Raw genomic sequence first — 19,414 nt, 5'->3', positions numbered from 1 at the left:
GAGGCTGGCCAAGCTAATAAATTTTCCCAGTACTTGAAGTGCCATAAAGTTAAAAAAAAAAAAATCCAACACTAAAAATGCCCGAGACGATGACCAAAACAGAAATGCACACACAAGCAAATTCAATGTCAGGGATGAAACTGCTGCTGATGCAACAAGGCCTGATGGTCTCATGCTGATCCATATGGCCAGTTACCTGTAACACAGGTCCTGGATCTTAGGGCTGGACCCAGGCCTGCACCCTTAGCGCCTGGCAGACTTCTCTAACTTGGAGACTGACTCCATGCCAAAACAACACATCCTCAGCAGTGTAGCTACATTTGCTTGACACTGAGCCTAAGTTAATAAACACTGCTGGGTCTGAGGAGCCTGCAAGGCCCCAGCATGAGCATGTTCACATCTGCCACAAGTGATGTTGAGAAAACGAGTGTTGACTGCAGACATGGAGCTGACCACCAGCTCAACTCCTTCCTCACCTAACTTCTCTGTGCAGGGAGGAAGGAGGGGGGACTGCAGACGGAATCAGTCTCTTTCTAGAAATTGTTTCAAGGCATGTCAGTCCAGTTAATTTATACTGTTTATTCTTCAATAGGCTCTGGTATTGGAATCTCTTACATATAACAGTAACCTCTCAAATTCTGATGCAGATTTCCCTACTCCATGGTGACAATGAAAGACATCTTACACCAGAGACTACTAATGCAGTTTTTAATCTAAGAAAAAAAAATGGAATAAAGCAACAATGCTGTCACAGCTGCCCTAGTTACAGAGCCACAGGCTCTAACTGAACAATAATTTAGCCATTTAGAGGACTGAAAAAAAGCATACAAAATGTTATAAAACCTATAGTTCATATTGACTTTAGAAAGAAATCCACACTGCACTACCTTTCGTCTCCCAATAACGCAGTGGATCCAAATCAGAGTGAAGAAAGGAAGCAGGTAACTACTAGACAGCAGCAGTCCATCTAGAAACCAGAACACAGCCAACGTGCTGCACAGGTCAGGATGGAGGGAGACCTTCCTATGGGACAGAGGAGGTACACGTGTTCTCAGGAGGCAAATGCTCCAAATTTCAAATCCAGACAAGACTACCACTACATGCAAACAAAGAGGCTCAAACATTCTGGCTTTTACATGTATCAGAGTGAAAAGAGAGGAGTATATGGTTGAAGACACTTTTAAACAAAGAAATAACAAAAAAAAGACAAGAACCCATGAGGTTCTTGAGGCAATGACCAGTTTTATATCTGGAAGACAAAAAGGCATCTGAAGCAGCATGTGAAAACTGAACTCAGATGCATGGCATCACTCAAATTTCTTCCTTAATTTTTAAATTACTTCTCAGAAAGTCAGAATACCTCAATTTGACACACATTCAAAATTAGCTACAGCCACAACACAATAAGATCACAACATCATGACAGCACATCTCTATTTTAGGGTGCTATCATCTGAAATACTGAATGTATGGCTCTAGCATGTGATCCTAAATATATTTACTTATGCTCTCTGCTTCTTATCAAAGTATTTTTGACAAGAAATAGGGGTCTCTTAGCAATCTAGTCATATTTCTAGAAATCTTGATGCCCAAAAAGTTTTGCAGATGCTCAAGCTGGCAGCTCATGCTCTAGCAATCCCAGCCCTTCACAGGTGCCTCCAGGAGGCATACACAGATTTTCATTTAAGAAAAAAAAAAAAAAAAAAAGAAAAATATATTCTTGCTCTGCTGCTGCCTATTCCTCCTGAGAGTATATATACAGTTCCAACAGCTCTCTGCATCACAGAACACCCACAACTTCTAAGACCAAATGCATATCAGTATTTTATTTGAGAACACTTGTTCTTTCAGCTGAAATTTATCATCTGTGCTAAACAAGCAGAAACAAAAGTCATCCTCAAGAACTCAAATATGCTAACCTAGGAGAAAAAACTTTACAGGAATGCAAAAACACTGTGGCATTACTACAAGGATTAATAAAACATTCTATTTAAAGAAGTGTAGGCACACAGTAATTTAAAGTCAAATAGGCAAATTAATCCCATCTACGGCTACTTGAGTTTTTTGTTTCTTTAAAGAATTAGGAAAATACAAAAGCGGGTAAGCCCTTTTGCTAGGAGTAAGCTGCAGAGGAGAAACACTTCACACTGAGAAGGCTTGCTGCATTTGACATTTAAGCTAGTGCTTAAATATATATATATTTAAGATTATTTATTTAGATTATTAATTATTTATTTATTTAGAACAAACCTGCATTTATAAAACCAAGGAATACAACACTGAACACTTCCTATTTTTCGTGCCCACGCAGAATATGATTAAATGTGTGGTAAAAGATAAGTGCGGTTTCAGTGTTTATTTTGAAAATATGTTTTACACCCACTTCAAGTAAATCATTTTTATCTTCTGTAATAGTTTCAGCCTTTCGAATTTGGCAAAGATTGATTCTTTTCCTACGTTTTGAATGGGACTGAGTGAACAGAGCTGTTTTGCTCATTAGCAGTAACTTCAATGGAGCCTTGTCTTACCAAAACAGTCTATCTTTGTTTGTGCACTAGGATCAGCAACTGATGCAAGTACAGCTTTAGAAGTAGCTTGTTGGCTACCTGCTGCTGCAGACCCCTGAGGTACTATAGAACAGGATAAGAAGAAAAAAATTAACCTGGATAATAGCTGTTAAATTTTTCCCTTGTTTTTTTCCAAAGGAAATTTCGAAGAGCCTTATCCCTTAACAGCTGAACACAGTATCAAAAGACTGAGTTTTAAGAACTATTTAAATTTTAAAATACCACCGTGTATCAAAAACTTAAGAGCACTCAATTTACACAACAGCACGGTATATTTTCACTGCATGAGGAAATATTGATGTGTCTAAAGGTAGCTGAACGGCAGTGCAATGGTAAATGTCAAATTGCATTCAGTTCTCACACCCTGCTGTGCTTCACTAACGCAAAGCATCTCTGGAAGGGCTGCTACTACTTACAATCCTTCATATGGAAACAGGCTGTCATGACTTCCATCCTATATACAGGTAATGCTTAAACTATCAAAACAGCAGTGCACCTTCCCATTTTCCCTAATTCTTGACATTTTATCACAAAAGATTGAAGGCAGAGACTCTCCACCAGTCCACATACTGCTCAAAAAAGACCACAGTGCTATGAGTAATAGGAAAGGATGCTATGGTCATTTGAGTCAGAAACCTGAGCAAGGGAAATAATTTTTCACAAAAAACAAAATCTTTGCTAGCTGCACAGAAAGTGAAGACCAAACTACACAAGAAGCACCAATTTGTACCTCTCACTTAGCCTGACCATACCTAGTGGGAAGGCAACCTGTGTGGGTAAATTTGGGGGGTGGGCTGTATTCCTGAATTAAAAAAAAAAAAAAAAAAAAAAAAAAAAGGGCCATTTTGCTTTAAAACAGACAGATACAAACCAGCATCATCTGAATTAAACTTGACTCTTAATTCAGAGATACATTAGCTAAACAAACCAATAAGCTGTCAACTATTAAGCCAAAAGTGAACAATAACATGCTTAGTCTGCATCACTGTAGAATGATTAAATTTCTACCACTATTACCTTCCCTTATAATCTAATGTGGACTTCATGTATTTAAAAAAAAAACTTGGAACTGCAGAGATGCAAGCAAAGGGACAGTCTCATCTGTAGAACTTTCATATTCTACTGATTAACAAACAGAAGAATGTTCCTTTTATTTTCAGGCAAAATTCTATTGCTTCTGTTTACTGAATACACTGCACATTCATTTTTTGCTGGTAAGTTTCAAATTACTGAAGAATTACTTTCTTCACTTCTGGTAAGCAGAGAGTGACATCTTGAATTATTTCTTAAAGACAAATCATACAGGTTTTTGTGGAAAATTCTTCAAGAGCTCACCATGGCTCAGGGCTCCACAGTGATTGGCGCTAACCAAATGAAATTGAAATAGACATGATTCAACAAGTAAACCAAATAGAAATAAAAAAGGGCTGTGTAAGCTTTTAGTAAACACTTTGCACTTGTCTTTAAGGTTGTGGTTCCACAATCATTTTTATGATGCAAGTACTAACTTCAAAACAAGTGAGAAGGAACAGCTAGAAGTGATAGGCTCCTGAAGTCACAGAATCATAGAATCACACAATAATCACCTAGTCACCAACCACCAGACCAGGCTGCCCAGAGCCACATCCAGCCTGGCCCTGAATACCTCCAGGGATGGGGGCATCCATAACCTCTTTGGGCAACCTGTTCCAGTGAGTCACCTCCTCTGTGTGAAAAACTTCCTCCTTATACCTAACCTAAACCTCCTGTCTCAGCTTAAGACCATTCCCCCTTGTCCTATCACTATCCTCCCTCATAAACAGGTATCCGCCCTTGTAAACAGATCATATCATCAGACTAGGTTTCTCATATGCACTGCACATTTTTAAAGTTCTTGCTCTGTGGTTCATTACTTCACCAATCATATTCCCACCACAAGTTTCATTTGTACCTCCCTTCTATTTACTTCTCTATGTGGCAGACTTACTTTTTGAACTCTTGAGTAAGCCACCACAGCACCCTCTCTGCCACTTGCCACCTGTTACCTTGCTCTAGTCTGCAGCCATCCCTCTACTACTCAGGAGGAAGAAGACTCACCAGTGACAGGTATACTGCTGTTCTCAAAAAGTTCTAGGAGCTCAAAATGATGAGAGTCTCCCTCATGCTGGTGCTGAATTTGTAATTGTTAGTCCTCAGTTTTAATCCTTATGCTTTGCACAACAACCAAAAACAACTATAATGACCAATCTATCTTCACAGTGGAGAACAAGGCAGGCAACTGGCAAGATGCAAAGATAGTTGCAAACATTGGCAACATTTTCAAGTTGCCTGGTGGAAAGAAAAAAATCCCTCTTTTCCATAACAGAGTGCAAGAAGCTTAAACCTAACTATTTCCAGCACCAAAATCTTGTTAGTATTAATATACAGTGACAGTTGTCCGGGTTAATTTTTCTAAGTGGTCATCTATTATTTGTACATTCAATCCAAGACCTACTCTTAAAAAAAAAAAATAGATGTGTCACATGCTCACATAGACTAACTTGGAAACTGTACATCTCAATGTCCTCCTTCCTGTCTCTGAAAACAGACTCTGTCTTCCTTTCACACTGATACCACACACCTGGTTGAAGTCAGGACACTAACATGGCTTCTGCTCCATGTGACATTTATAATGACAAAGTCATCTGAACACAAGCATTTCAGGCATCAGGACACACTAGCTCTTTCAGCTGCACTGTTACATGATTTGCATTAACAATCACACAGTCAGTGTGAAAAAAGAAGCAAAATCTCAGGGCTTTTGAGGAACATTTCAACATATCGTCATTCACTAGAAAGACATGCAAAAGTAAGAAGCTGAGCAGGAATGACAACAAATGTAACTGCTATCCAACCATTACATCAAAGGTTGGACCTTTCTACTCTGAAAGCAAGCCTGCTAAAAGCTCAACTGATTTTCCAGCCTGGGATTCTGAGCACAATCATTCCCCCTGAGATTGCAGTACAGAGCCCAGTCACACAAGCCCACATCTCCAGCAGCCTACAGCAACCCCAGCCAGCAGAGCCATAGCAGCTCAGCAGCCCACCAACATTACCTGTTGAGATGACACATTCCTCCATCAGCTCCCCACTCTACCTTTTCACCTCATTCTACACTTCTCCAGAACCAAATCATTTAAATAGGAAAATATTTTATCTTAGCAATGCTTTGAGACAAATACATAGCATTTGGTCATGTTTCTACCCTTTATCACTCAATGAACATACTGCACACAATCAGAAAGCATAGAGGCTGTGTATTATCAGTTCTGTTTTTGGTGTCCGAGTTGAGCTAAATCCCATGTCAGAGGCCACAGCAAGCCTTGCATCCACACAAAACTAGAACTGTTTAACCTGGGCCACTGCCTCCCACTGGGTCAATTTCTGACAAGGGGCAAGGCAGAGTTTCCCCAGCAGATATGGAAGGAAGCTCCCACCTCCTCAGAGAACTGGAGGTCACAAGATGAAGCGGTCTCCACCTCCAGTTTTGGCAGGCATGTGGAGGCAGAACGAGGGGGAAGGCCTGGCTGAGGTGGAAGGAGGGCAGCCCAACAGGAAGTGATGTAGGAACTGCAGGCTTTGGAGTAACCTGACCCAAACGCACAGGATGCTCAACGCTTATTAAAGAGAACAAGGAAGCGCACAACAGCTCTCTAGTTTTGTTCAAGTTTGCATATTAGCAATTCTAAGTAGTAAGGAATAGGAAAATTATCGTGCTCACAAGACATATTTGCTTTTGGTAGAAGAGACAAAGACTCATAAGAGTTTTGAAGGTGGCAGACTGAGCCAGGCACCCATCCTCATGGAGATAGAAAAGAGTAAAACATATTCAAGCCCAAGTTGCTATCACCTGCCGATGGGACCAAAATCCCATAGGAGCAGGTGTGGGAAAGGACTGCAGGAAGGAAACAGGGGCCCAAGACCATTCACATACCATGATGCATTCAAATGCCTTGGCCGCTGCTGTTCAGAGGCTTAGAAGATTTAGGAAATGGGAGCAGAGAAGCAGCGAGACCTTAATGCAGCTAACATTTGTCAGGCTTCCAGCATCAGGAAACTCAGCAGCCAAACACCACAGAGCACACAACCAAAACAAACCAACTCTGACAGCTGATACTTGTAAAGCAAATAAGATAAAGTTGATTGGTTAACTCTTTAGTCAGGAGGCTTAAATTTAGGTGAGAACAGTTTACTTTCCTACACCCAGTATAAAGCCTGTATATGAACTCATTTGCATTTGACTTTGTTACCAGTCCTGTGCATGTGTGACCAGCGAGGCATGATCAGGCAGCAAAAAGCCCAGGGTGGTGCTGAGTGAGCAGCTTGAGCATGGGGGACCCAAGCACAGCCACAGTGACAAGCACTCTGCTACTGCCATGAGATGACACATTCCACTTGCGTCCGGAAAAAGGTCCCAAAAGCAACAAGGTCATGGCGCAATCGTTTACTACAACTTATCTTAGTATGTTCCCCCTCCCCCCCATCTAACATTCAATTCTTCCTTTCCAATTAAGATTAAAGCAGCATGCAGAGTTACTTGAGCAGGCCATTTTATCTATGCCAGTCTCTGATAGGAACAAGAGTTGAAAAGGAACACAGTTGTTTCCTCATCTCACTTGCAGAAAAAAAAAAAAAAAAACCAAACTTTGAGTAGTCAAGCTCTGGTCTCCAACAGGTTCAGACTGGATTAACCAGGTTGAGATCGGTTCCAAAGAATTAATACTGGTCAGCTATTAACAATAATCAGCATTAAAACCAAAGCAAGCAACAAAATGTTTCCTTATGAACCTGTAGTCAAGAAATCAGCAAAGGCATACATGAGTAACTGCAATGTGTAAATTAACAACTTCTTCCTCGGAATCCTTTCCTGTGCTTTCTTGGAGACAGACAAAACTAGCACCCTTAAGAGTGAAAATGGTCTCAAAAATGATTGAGAAGCACTACTTCAGGTTTTTATGCAGAATAAAGAAAAAAAATCCATCAACTACAGTGATAGTATGTTTTACAACTATATGTACTGAAAAAGAGGAGATGAATAGCTCATTCTTCAACAATTTACTAGGCAGGGTTCAAACCAGACACAGAAGCTACAAAAAGCTCTTGGGATCCCACTTTCCTATTCAATACTTCATCCCAGGAGATGGTTATAGAAGAAAACAGTGTCACCATAGACAGACAGGTGGTAACAAAAAGATCGTAAGAAATTTTAACATAAATCTCTCAATTATTCTGGCTGACCAGATCACAGCCCACAGTCCATAGAAAAGGATAAACATGTTATTGTAACCCTTAAATGTAGGTTGTAGCTTTCTTAAGGAAGGCAGTACAACTACTTCAGTATCTTTGCTAGGTGTGAGGTTGTAGGCATGTTTCTTATGCACATTAACAGGCAATGTCTTGACTCTTTGACCATTAGACTTGAAAAATTCTACCAACCTCCTCTTGACAGACTTCATACACAAACAGCCAAGTTGCTTAGGTGCAAGTTAAAGTAGACGAAATTCTTAAAAGTACTTTCATCTGACATATCATTGTCAAAAACATCTGTTTCCTTAGATTCAAGGTAAAATTCCTAAGCCATCACTTGGCTTCCCTAACAAACCACACAACTTAAATGAATTTGTTTATACAGTCAAGTTGTTGCAAAATAGCTATGATCTGAATTATACATGGTTATTTTGCTCTGCCTCCCTGCTAAGGAGACCTACCAGTGTCATCATACCAGTATCCACCCACAATAAACAAAGGTACCTTTGGGTGAAAAGACGCTATTCTGCAAAGGCTCCTACAAAGGAAATGAATTGGTAACCCTTACGTAGTTGCAGTAACAAACCTGGGATATAGACTCGTGTGCACGTAGATGCATTTTGAAGGATAAATACTTCCTGGGAAAAGCTAGCACAGAACAGTCTTTCAAGCCACATATCAACATTCAGATAAGACCTAGATAGTGAGCCAAAACTCCAATTTGATGTGACTTTATGAAGTTATTTATCATAGTATTTTCCAAGCGTATGTGAAATTTTAATACTAATTTAATGCAATGACAAAGACACAACAGGGAGTAAGTGTGCAAGATCAAGATCTGCAAACAAACTGCCTTTCTCCACAGAACAGATAAAGACAAAAAGCTTAAACTGTGCTCCAGTCCACACTTTGAGAAGCAGAAGTGAAAGCAAATCTTCAGGCAAAAGCAATGATCTAAGATATCTAATGATCTTCAGCAGAAAGCTAGAGCACAGAAATAAGAGCCTTCTTATGCAAGTAGAAAGAACCATTCTGCACCAGAAACAACCAAATCCAGAACACAGTTGCACTGGTCTAGCACACAGTGATTTGCAGATGCTGCATTTAGTAGCCAAAACATTCTTGTAATCAAATCCTTGCTATAATGTTGGGATTGTTACGATCAGGACAGTTTCACATGATAGCCAAGTTAGATTCTGGGCTAAAACTTCAAAGTTGACCACAAGGAAGAGATTTGATTCTGGAAACAATACTGCCATGATTAAATAAAGCTGTGGAAATATATGCAAGCAGCAAGAAGAACATGATCATGCTATGTTTTCCATTGCTTTTGCTCCTTCGAGAATCACAACCACATACACGGGCACTGGCTGTGAGTGAAGGAAAAGGTGGGAAAAATTGCTGTAATCACTGAATTCAAGACCCTGCAACTACCCTTTTATGTTGTTTAGGGAAATTTGACTGGAACAAAATACAAAAGACGACTTCAACCCATGTAAGTCTTCTCTTTCTAGATGCTATATACCAGGCTTACCCTAAATCACTGGGAGTCTAGACTGTGACTTACACATACATACATTAATCTGAAAGATCTAGAGTTCAGACACAGACCTCTCACCTATTAGCTGGTCCAGCACCCTCATCCTCAGCTCTCAGACCTCTTCAGCCCTGTCATCCTATCAGTCAGCTGAGCATCTTGTCTAATGGCTAAGAATTACTGAAGGAGCCTGTATAGTTTTTCATCTGAATTCTAGAGAGTGATCATGAGGCTGCATGGAGAGAATCTTCAGCTGGCTAGCACAGGAGAAGGCTGAAGTGTTTTAAAATTAGTTTTCCAACTGATCTGGCTGCTGAATTATTTCTCCCTGTGACGTACAATCACTTGTTCACAACTCAAGAGACAAGCTGGAAATGCACAGCCTAAGGAGAGGGGCTCTTGCAGAAGCCGCTGTTATCATTGAATCGTAGAATGGTTAGGGTTGGAAGGGATCTTTAAGATCACCTAATTCCAAAACTCTGCTATAGACAGGGACACCTCCTTCTACACCAGGTTGCTCAACGCCCCATCCAGCCCGACCTTGAACGCTTCCCCATTCCACAACCTCACTGGGCAACCTGTTCCAGAATCTCACCACTCTCACAGTAAAGAATTTCTTCCATTAGTCAGCCTACCTGTCATGTCTACACCTTAAGATCACAGATAAAGTATCTGTGCTAATTTTGCTATCACTTTTAATAAGCCTGAAACACGTTCAGCAGCTCTGCTCAATAAACAGTTAATGACAACGACAATAAAGAGGGGGGAGGGTTGCGACAAATTCTTTTTCCATGAATTTTATGATTCAGTGTTTTCTACACATACCTCCCAAAATTACTGTTAATGAATGCTAATGTCCATTTACCCATTGTTTACAAGCACTCAAACAACTCAACTGCACATGTTGAAACCCACTACTGAACCTCAGGTCTGAGTGGATATTCATAGCACTTTAGAGGTGGCCCTCACACTTCTGAACTGCCTGAACAACGTCTACTCTACACTCAGTCTCCCAGTGTTAAAGAAATGCCAACTGTACAGCTAAAAGGAACGGTTATAAGTTAACTAGGCTTTTTAGAGAGAAGAAAAGCATTACTTGAAACAACTAAACTGTTTCATAAGTTAATACATATTCCCATCATTTTCTTAACAGGTAGTAGGAAGGAATTCTATCACATACACTAGAGAACACTGAAATGGTTGGCTATAAGAATAAAACAATAGATATTATTGTATAAAACAAGGTATAATATGAACAGGACACCACACTGGCACCTATTTCAAAGAATCTTCAAATATATTTCATTGTTTTGTTTCAAAAAGAATGATACCAACTCTAGATACTCCAATTTTGAAAAGGTCTGTGGGGGACAAAAAGGCCTACAATAGTAGGAAAGCCACTATTTGTCATTTCTGTAGAAATCACTCATCCACTTACAGATAAAATTACTTAAAACTTGTCCAAACAATCAAGAAATAAATAATTAAAAATAATAAATCCGGAACAAGAATTATTAATTACGAGAGTTACTAAATTGATGAGCAGGTTGATAAGATAAGATCACTAATGCCAGCATTAAATCTTTGCCAGGCTCCAGAAACTGGGTTGCCACTTTACATCACACTGAATATTTAAAGAAACAGCTTTGTTCCTACCAGAAGGCATCAGTTTTCAAACTACCACCAGTGAGAGCTGGAGCTTACAGACAGGAAGGTAGGCAGGTGAAATGAGGTGAAGCAGATATCAAATCAGCTATATCCATCTCCATTTCTGAAAGCACAAACTCAGTAGTAACTGAATTCTACAGTACTAGTTCTGGAAACTTTCATTAATTATTAAGTCCATAGCAGGAGAGAGGCTAGCAGGTAGGAAATAAAGCATAGGAGAAGTTAGTTCTGATAAAACAATCATAGAATGCACACAATGTATACAAGGACATGTGTCTCTCCAACTCCACTTTGTATAAGAGCAAAAGAAAAGATTCAACTTTCATTACAAAAAAAAAAAAAAAAAAAAAAAAAAAAATTAAGATACTTTTTATCAAGGAGATAAAAGTATCTGAAGCAGATGCGAAAAAAGTATCAGATGCAAAAGTATCGAAGTACACATCCTGGTGTTAAACCACTAACCTACCTATCCAAATATGGCCTCTCAAAATATGTCTTATTCTATGTATTAAAAGCTGAAAGAATTTTTCCTTAGGAAAACAACAATTCTTCCATACCAAATACTTCCATACGGTGTTTTTGAAGTATGATCGCTCCCTATGGCTAAGGTCAAGATTTTTTGCCACAAACACAAGTGTAGACTGATTAGCTGCAGTGATCTACTTCAGAAAGGAAAAAGCAGTCACCACCGTTCTAGACTGTCGTGGGGGGAAAAAAAGAGAAAAATCAAGGAAAAGAAAGAAGAGCCATCCAGTTCAGTCTTTCCCATGTTACATCTTAATTTTTTTCCCTTGACAGTATCCCCCTGCAAAAAAGAGCCTACTCTTCAAAGGCTTCTCAATTCATTTTAAGTTCTCTCACTTTAATAAGTCAAATAGAGATTTGCTCCCTTCACAACTGCTCCTGTTCCCCCTTATCTTCACACAAGGAAAACTCTGCACCTCTGATGTCTCCTTTTAGCCTGCAAAGGACAACAGGAGCAGCCACAGAATTGCAATTGCTTTTTCTCAGCAAGCAAAATTGATTTTCCATGCACCAGAAAAGTAGCAACGCTTGTACTTGGTGGTTTTGGCAATACACTGATAGGTGCTGTGCTTTTTTTCTTTTTATGAGTTCTTCACCAAAATGCAGTCTGCAGTTTGGGAAATCTGTGTCGCCCTGCTGTTAGCCAAGTTTCAAGTTGTACCCATATTTCTCTAGAAGAATCAAAACATAGTTGCAGAACAAATATGACTGTGTCAACTTCATAATAATTTCATTGATTTTGGAATTTCTGTCCATGTGTTTCAACATTAGATAGTCCCTCCCACCCTGGCCATGCAATGGAAGCTTTCTGAATAAGCCATAAAAAAGAACTAAATTTCTGTGAGAACTAGTAGGACTGAAAAACAGCTCAACTCTGTACAGGAACTAACCCCTAATGGTTAACACATTTCTGGTTCCTGTCAAAATGTGCCTTAGCACTTTCATGGACTGTGAAAAAAGTGCTCTTCTGGGGACTCTTCCACCCCACCACTCCCAGATGGGAAATGGGATGGCAGAAGCAATACTCCAAAACTTGTTCCTGGCTCTCTCCCCTGCTCAGTTTGATCAGCTGATGGCTCGCTGTGTGCCCATCCAACTCAGTTTCTCACAAATCCATAGGCTTACCAGAACACTACGATTGCTACAACTGTAGCATTAAATAGCCCACGATACTGACATTGCAACAGCACACCTGAAATCCAGTGGTTAACTGTATAAAACCAACTCCTCAAGTTTCCTCCCTCCCATACTCTATGCATTCTCTACATAAAGTTCACATAGTTGAAACAGCTATATGAATACACAAAAAAAACTGGATTTTGCAGTCAAACATCACTAGGACAAAAGAAAATAATTTACCTGCAGAGTAAGAAATTCACAAAAGGAACTAAAAATCTCTGGAAATTTATGTTAAAATGTACAAGTTAAGAACTTAGGTAGAAATGATAAATAGGAGAAAGTCAAAAGGATGCTTATGCTTAAATCTACAACCCACTTGCTGTCAGATGATGGTAGTGCATTAACAATGAAAAGTTTAAGAACACTTCATGGAATCATTTAGATTTAATGAAACATAATTTGTTAAAGGCAAAATGAATCCTTTGTTGTACTTTGGTGCATAGGTTACCCTAACTACACAGTTATTTTTAGTAATGAAGTCTCTGGAGTCTACTTTCAACCTTCAGTGAAACAAACGTTAAGTGTAAATATTTTAAGGTAAACATAATAATAATTACAAAAGCCTAAGGAAAGAACATAAGTAATGTGGAATGAAAAAAGAGCTTCTGGCTTTCAACTGATCAACAACTCCCTCCATGGATCAGCTACATTTCATGCCTTCACATGCAAAACACTTGTATAAATTTTGCACAACAATTATAATATATGAGGAAGTCCAACCTAATTACATGCATCAGGAAAACAAGCATTAGTAAAGTTAGGAGAGGAGTAAAACATCTGGTATCAGTGCTCCTTTCTGTATTTGTTGAATGTTTTAGGTGCTAAATTTCTGAAGTGTAAATGTGCAGGCTTAAAATTAAGTGTGAACTACAGTTCCATTTCACAGAATGACACAATGGCTGAGGTTAGGAGGGACCTGTGGAGATTGTGGTACAACCTCCTTGCACAAGTAGGGTTGCAAAGCACACCAGACTGTGTCCAGGCAGCTTCTGAGTATCTCCAGGAGAAGAGAATCCACAGTCTGTCTGGGAAACCTGTGCCAGCACTCAACCACTCTCACAGTAAGGAAGTTTCCCCTCATATTCACTCAGGACTTCCTTTGTTTCAGTTAATACCCTTTGCCTTTCACCCTATTACTGAGCACCACTGATAAGAGTCTGGCCCTACCCTCTTGCCACTCTCCCTTCGTATACTTACACACATTGATCAGATCCCCCATGAACCTCCTCTTCTTTGGGCTTAACAGGTTCCTTCAGACTTTACTTACAGTGGAGATACTCCAGTCCCTAAATCATTTTAGCAGCCCCTTGCTGGACTTGCTCCAGGAGCTCCAAGTTTCCCTTGGCCTGTTGGCAGTGCTCTTCCTAGCATAGCCCAGGATGCCTTTTGTAAAACTGTCATATGAGCAGCAACAATGAGCAGGTTAAAAAGTTTTTCAGCCCACAGGAAGAATGACATCACTTAAAGAAAGTAACAGATCATAAAAACATTTTTAACATGCATCCTCAGCTATTTCTACAAACCAAATCCCTAAAAGAGTTGTCTCATTATAGTATATGAGTATCTTGTAAACACAAATGTACTTTTCCTAACATCACCTTTATTTATTTCAAAGCATGGCTCACTGTGGCTGAATGCAAAAGCAGAGCTCAAATACCGTGGCTCTGCACTAAGTGGTCACCTGCAAGATGTCTGTATTAGTTGGCTTGACTTAAGATTGGAAAGCTCTAGAGTTGGCAGGAGAAAAAAAAAAAGCATCAGAAATCAACACCAAAACCTGTAGTACTCCTACCTTAATTACCATGTTTTTCTCTTCCATCCTGTGGCTCCTAGGCTCATTAAAGCTACGGCAATCTCCTCCTTAAAACCAGGTGTATGGGAGAGCATCAGCTTCTACATGCTTTGTCAACAAGCTGAAAGCTGATGTCACAAATGTGGTGGTGGTGGGAGGAACCTGAAGCTTGAGTTTACAGATAACCAACAGCAGTACACCACAGTTATTTTATGCTCATTAGCTGCTAGAAGGAGATTTCTTTTCATTCTCCACATTAGAGACCTCACTGGATTGCCACCACATGCCCCGTGTACCCAGAAACATGGCATCCTATCTCATTCTCTTGGTTTCTCTGCCACTCGCAGCCTGGAGCTCCTGACGTACCTCAGCTGAACTGCTCCTCCAGAAGGCAAGGAAGTAACAGCAGAGCAATAACATCCTGCCCTGGGACCTTCCATGGAAACCTTCACCAGGGCTTCAAGAGTTGGGATGGACAAAAAAAAGCATCCTACCAAGACTGAGACAGCTGAACGTTATCAGAGCTACTAATGGATTATGCATGTTTAATTGCAGTTTTTCATTCTACAGCATTTGATTACCTCCAAACAGCATTTCCAAAATGAAGACAGAACACTTTCAGCATTGAGTTCCTCACTCAATTATGGAAGCACCACAGATTTTGAGTGAAGTAGCCTAAATTTTTTTTTTTTTTTTTTTTTCTAAATATACTGGTAGATGCCCACTTATTTTGTTGTCCCTACAAAATTCACTCTCCAAGATACTCAAACCAACTCCTTGCTGAAAATCTTCCCCACAGATTCGAGTGGATTGTTTCCAACTCACATGGGACTTGAACTCCTTAGCAGTGCCAGTGTTATGATGAAGAGTGACAGATTCACACGCTACATGCGACTAGACAAACCACATACATACAGTGCACAACAGAAATACATAAAACACACATGGAAAGCAAAATCCATTGAGTAGCAAACAAGTGCATTATTGCAAAGTATCTAGATAAGTAGCATAAACTGTTCAGGGGATCTAAACAGAATAGTGGAAGGAAAAAAGTGGAGGGCAGGAGGAAAGCAAGACTAGAAGAGATTATGACTGTTATTTAATTGCTGTTAAAAAGGACTGTGCCAACTTTATCTCTATTCCAGGAGCATCACAATTATCTGCAGCATGCAGATAGTTCAAAAGGAAACTTATAGCAAGAGGCCAAACAAGGAGCCTTGAAAGAAACATGAAAGGGAAGAAAGATGTCTAAACGATATGCATTTCCTTTTTCAGTGAATAATCTGCAATTTAACTTCATTACAAAGGTTTAATCACCATCTGAGATACTTGTATTATTACAGAACTCAGCATGACCTCAAAATAATTAGAGGTCCAACCAAATTTAGACTGGCTACTCGTCTTCTCTAAAACTGTAAGTTCATGGGAAAAAATTAATTTCACAAGTTTGTTGTTAGACAGCTGAAGACATAACAAAAATGTCTTCTCCACCAAGAACTGAAGCAAAACCAACTTCTACAGTAGTTTAAACTGGAATTATGAGTCGGTGTGATTCCCAGGTTTTTCCAGTGTTATCAATGGAAGGCTTAATTAATTAAGATTGATCACCTACACTAACTCCATATTTCTCCTCCTGAAAGAAGCTATGAGCAATTTCCTGTTTGCTTGGATTTGCAACATACAGTATTAGCACAATTAACTTCTAGTTGTGTAACCAATGCACGATATATGGATATAACCTCTCTCAATCCTAAACTCAAATATCACCTCTAAAACACAAAAAAGTGGCCAAAGCAATAACATGCTAAATCAGATTTACATTTCCCTGTGTGAAGTGTTTTCTAAACTAGAGTGACGGATGCCATCTATTTTTATATATTTACTTTGAAAATAAAGCCCATTTTGTTTCTGGTCTCATTAGTGCTGCCTTATTTGCCCAACAGCATTAGTCATTTCCTGAATGAGCCCTTGATCACCTACACCAAATGAAAACAGTTTTTATTACATCCAACACATATAATATACTTATTTAACTGAAACATATTAATTGTGTAACTGAGTATCTCCTCCAGTGCCACCACACGGAAGGCTATCACTCAGCATTTCTTGGTTTTCACTCAGACTCTTAAAAGTAAGGCATGTTTGGGGGTTAGACGCGTGGAGGTGTCGTGAGTTAACCTTTAACACTACATTAAAACCCCTCTGCGTCTCTGCTTTGGGGCAACCAATGCTGTTTTAACTTGTTCTTCTCTAAAACCATTTTAGAGAAACTCCTTTTCTTAAGCTGTGTCACCCCCAAAGCAAACTACACTCAGGGAGGAAAAAAAACAGGCAAAAAAAAAAAAAAAAAAAGAAGCAGAAAAACAACATCTTAATCTTGATGTTAATCCACATTCTTCTCATTTCTAGAGCTTAAGGGAGAAGTAGGAAAAGGAAGAACAAAATCCACTCTTCCACTGCATTAGAGAGGGGAGTGGGTCTTGAAAAACCCCTCCCAATGATCAGTACAACCATTGGATATCTTCCTGTTACAGGCTTTTATGATTTTATCCTTCAAAGTTTCACAACTGCTCCACTTGAACACCAAAAATACCTGAGCAGGCTACTGAGCTTGATCATCAAAATCAGCATGCTGAAATCAGTCAGGTGAATAAGAGACACCAAGTCCACAAGAAAAATCACGAGTTCTTCACTTTACAAGTAACCACGCTGCTCATGACCCCTGCATTTAATGTCCCTCACAAAATAAAAGGCTGTACTTTCACTTAGATCAACTCAATTCAGCCCCCTCACCAGAGCTCTATGATGAACAGCAGAGAGCTTCCTCACCCAGCTAGCTGTAAGCGATGCCTCAGGAAGGGTCAATCTCTGTGTAACACTACAAAACAACACCCCCAATACAGAGCATGGCAAATTCCTGGAGAAGCCCACTGCTGGACCATATGTACCTGCTGCAAGGCAGCTGAAGGCAAGGGGACATCACAACTGCCTGCAGAGATTCTTCTACAAGAAGGTCTTTTGTTCCCGCTCAATTGCACATTGGCAGGAAGAAAAACAAACATTCCAACCACGACTGAGGTAGCATGGCTGAACAACAACTCTTCCCCACACAACAGATGCCTATGCATCTTATACAGAGCTCTCACTTTAGTGGCATTCATAAATAATCTGTCATAGAGCCAGGTTAGTATTGTGTAATTTACCTTTTCAGAGTACGATTGCAAGTACAACAGTAAAAGAATCACTATGGAAAGGAAACGCCATTCTAAAATGCTACTGAAAGCTGAAAGGAAACTCATCCAGGAAGGGGAAGAAGAAAGAGAGCAAAAGCTAGAAACATTAAGAACAGAGGTCACTCTCCAGGATCTGGACAGCACTTAATAGATAAGTGTGTATCTTTTGAAGAATCTCAACTTCCTGCCATAAATAAAGGTTTTATAACTCACTCAGAATATGTATTACTCAGTTACTTGACCTGCTTTTTCTTGGGTAGTACCTTTGTTTTTCAAGCATCTCAACAGATCATTACACAAGATAGGCTATTATTTGATATATTCCAGATATGAATTTCAACAGTTTTTCCACTATGCCTTACATATATGAAGTAGTTCATTACCAAATGGCAAGCTTACATTTTTTCAGAAATATTTTAATGCTGTACTACCTGTTGACATCACCATATGAAGTGTCATGTTTGCAAATAGTTCACTCATATCTAGAAATAGATCTGTTGTGATTAGTCCCAATATCAATTATCATTACACTGATTCAAAAATTAAATCAATTGACACTTCCATGAAACTTATCTTCCCAAGCAGAGCTCACTGGTGAAACCAGGCTACATGAAACTAAGCCCCTGCAGGAGACCAGTTCAGTATAAAACAAATTTAACCTGACTTGAATAAAAATATATTTTAATTCTATAAAGTCTTTAAAGACACTAAAGACATACAACATACACGCGGCTACTTGTCTCTACTTCTGTGGAAGATTCATTCATGTTCTCTGTGGGTTTAACTTCTGCACGCAGCATCAGCAGAGAGAGCACAACAGCTTCAAAGCCCCCATTAAGGCAGTGTATAAGTATATTTTGGGATGAATACAGACAGCTGATGTTCACTGTAACTCAGTCTTCTCAGCAGCAAAATCCTTTCTGTGCACACTGTGACAGGCAAAGAGCCAGGAAGGATTTCTCCAGTATCCCCCCCAAAAATCACCATGCAGCCACTCTGATCTACCGAAATACCCCTGAGAGCCAATAGAAGAACTTTAAAGATACCAACATCTTTCTACAAGTCTTGTCAAATATTGGTGTTAATAACTGGGAGGAAAGAAATTTCCAGGGAGAAATTAGGAGTTAAATTCAGGATGACAAAGCTGCAGCCTGCCAAGAGAAGCATGCAGTTGAGCTTTCTTGTCTTTCTGTGAGTCTTCAACAACAGCCAGCTACCACCTTCTAGTAATTAACAGCATATTTCCTAGCTTGTAACTGTAGCTTCACAATAAAACTAAAATTCCACACCCAAACATCCTCTAAAGAGAGTCCTTTTCAATGTTGTACAGTTTTTTGGTACCTTAACCATCTGTTCTGTTCACTGTTTACATGGTAATCTCTGGAAACTAAAACAAACAATTGCTGGCCTTTGCTAATTGTTCATTCTCTCACAAGTTTCCTTATACAACAACTTGCATGAATTCCCTTGGCGAGTTCGTTCCACAAAGGCATCCTCTACAGTCAAAGTTCAAGTCAGGTAACAGCAATATAATCTCTCCCTAGACAGGAGAGCCAGGGAAACTGACATGAAAACTGTTCTGATCCAGACAGATCAGTTGAGCTACAACTAGTCTTGAAGATACAGTTCTGAAGTATATTTAAAAGCC

The 19,414-nt window shown here is 39.5% G+C and overlaps 1 protein-coding gene across 1 annotated transcript in view; it reads right to left on the bottom strand.

Moving 5' to 3' along the window:
- Window positions 1–19,414, bottom strand: part of RNF217 (ring finger protein 217) — a 54,465-nt gene that overhangs the window by 24,532 nt on the left and 10,519 nt on the right. The window lies entirely within an intron of this gene.

The sequence above is a fragment of the Lagopus leucura genome, unplaced genomic scaffold (assembly GCF_019238085.1).
Source record: "Lagopus leucura isolate 7727_CA_CO unplaced genomic scaffold, USGS_WTPT01 Super-Scaffold_73, whole genome shotgun sequence".
NCBI lineage: Eukaryota > Metazoa > Chordata > Aves > Galliformes > Phasianidae > Lagopus > Lagopus leucura.
This window is presented reverse-complemented; position numbering and strand designations above follow the sequence as displayed.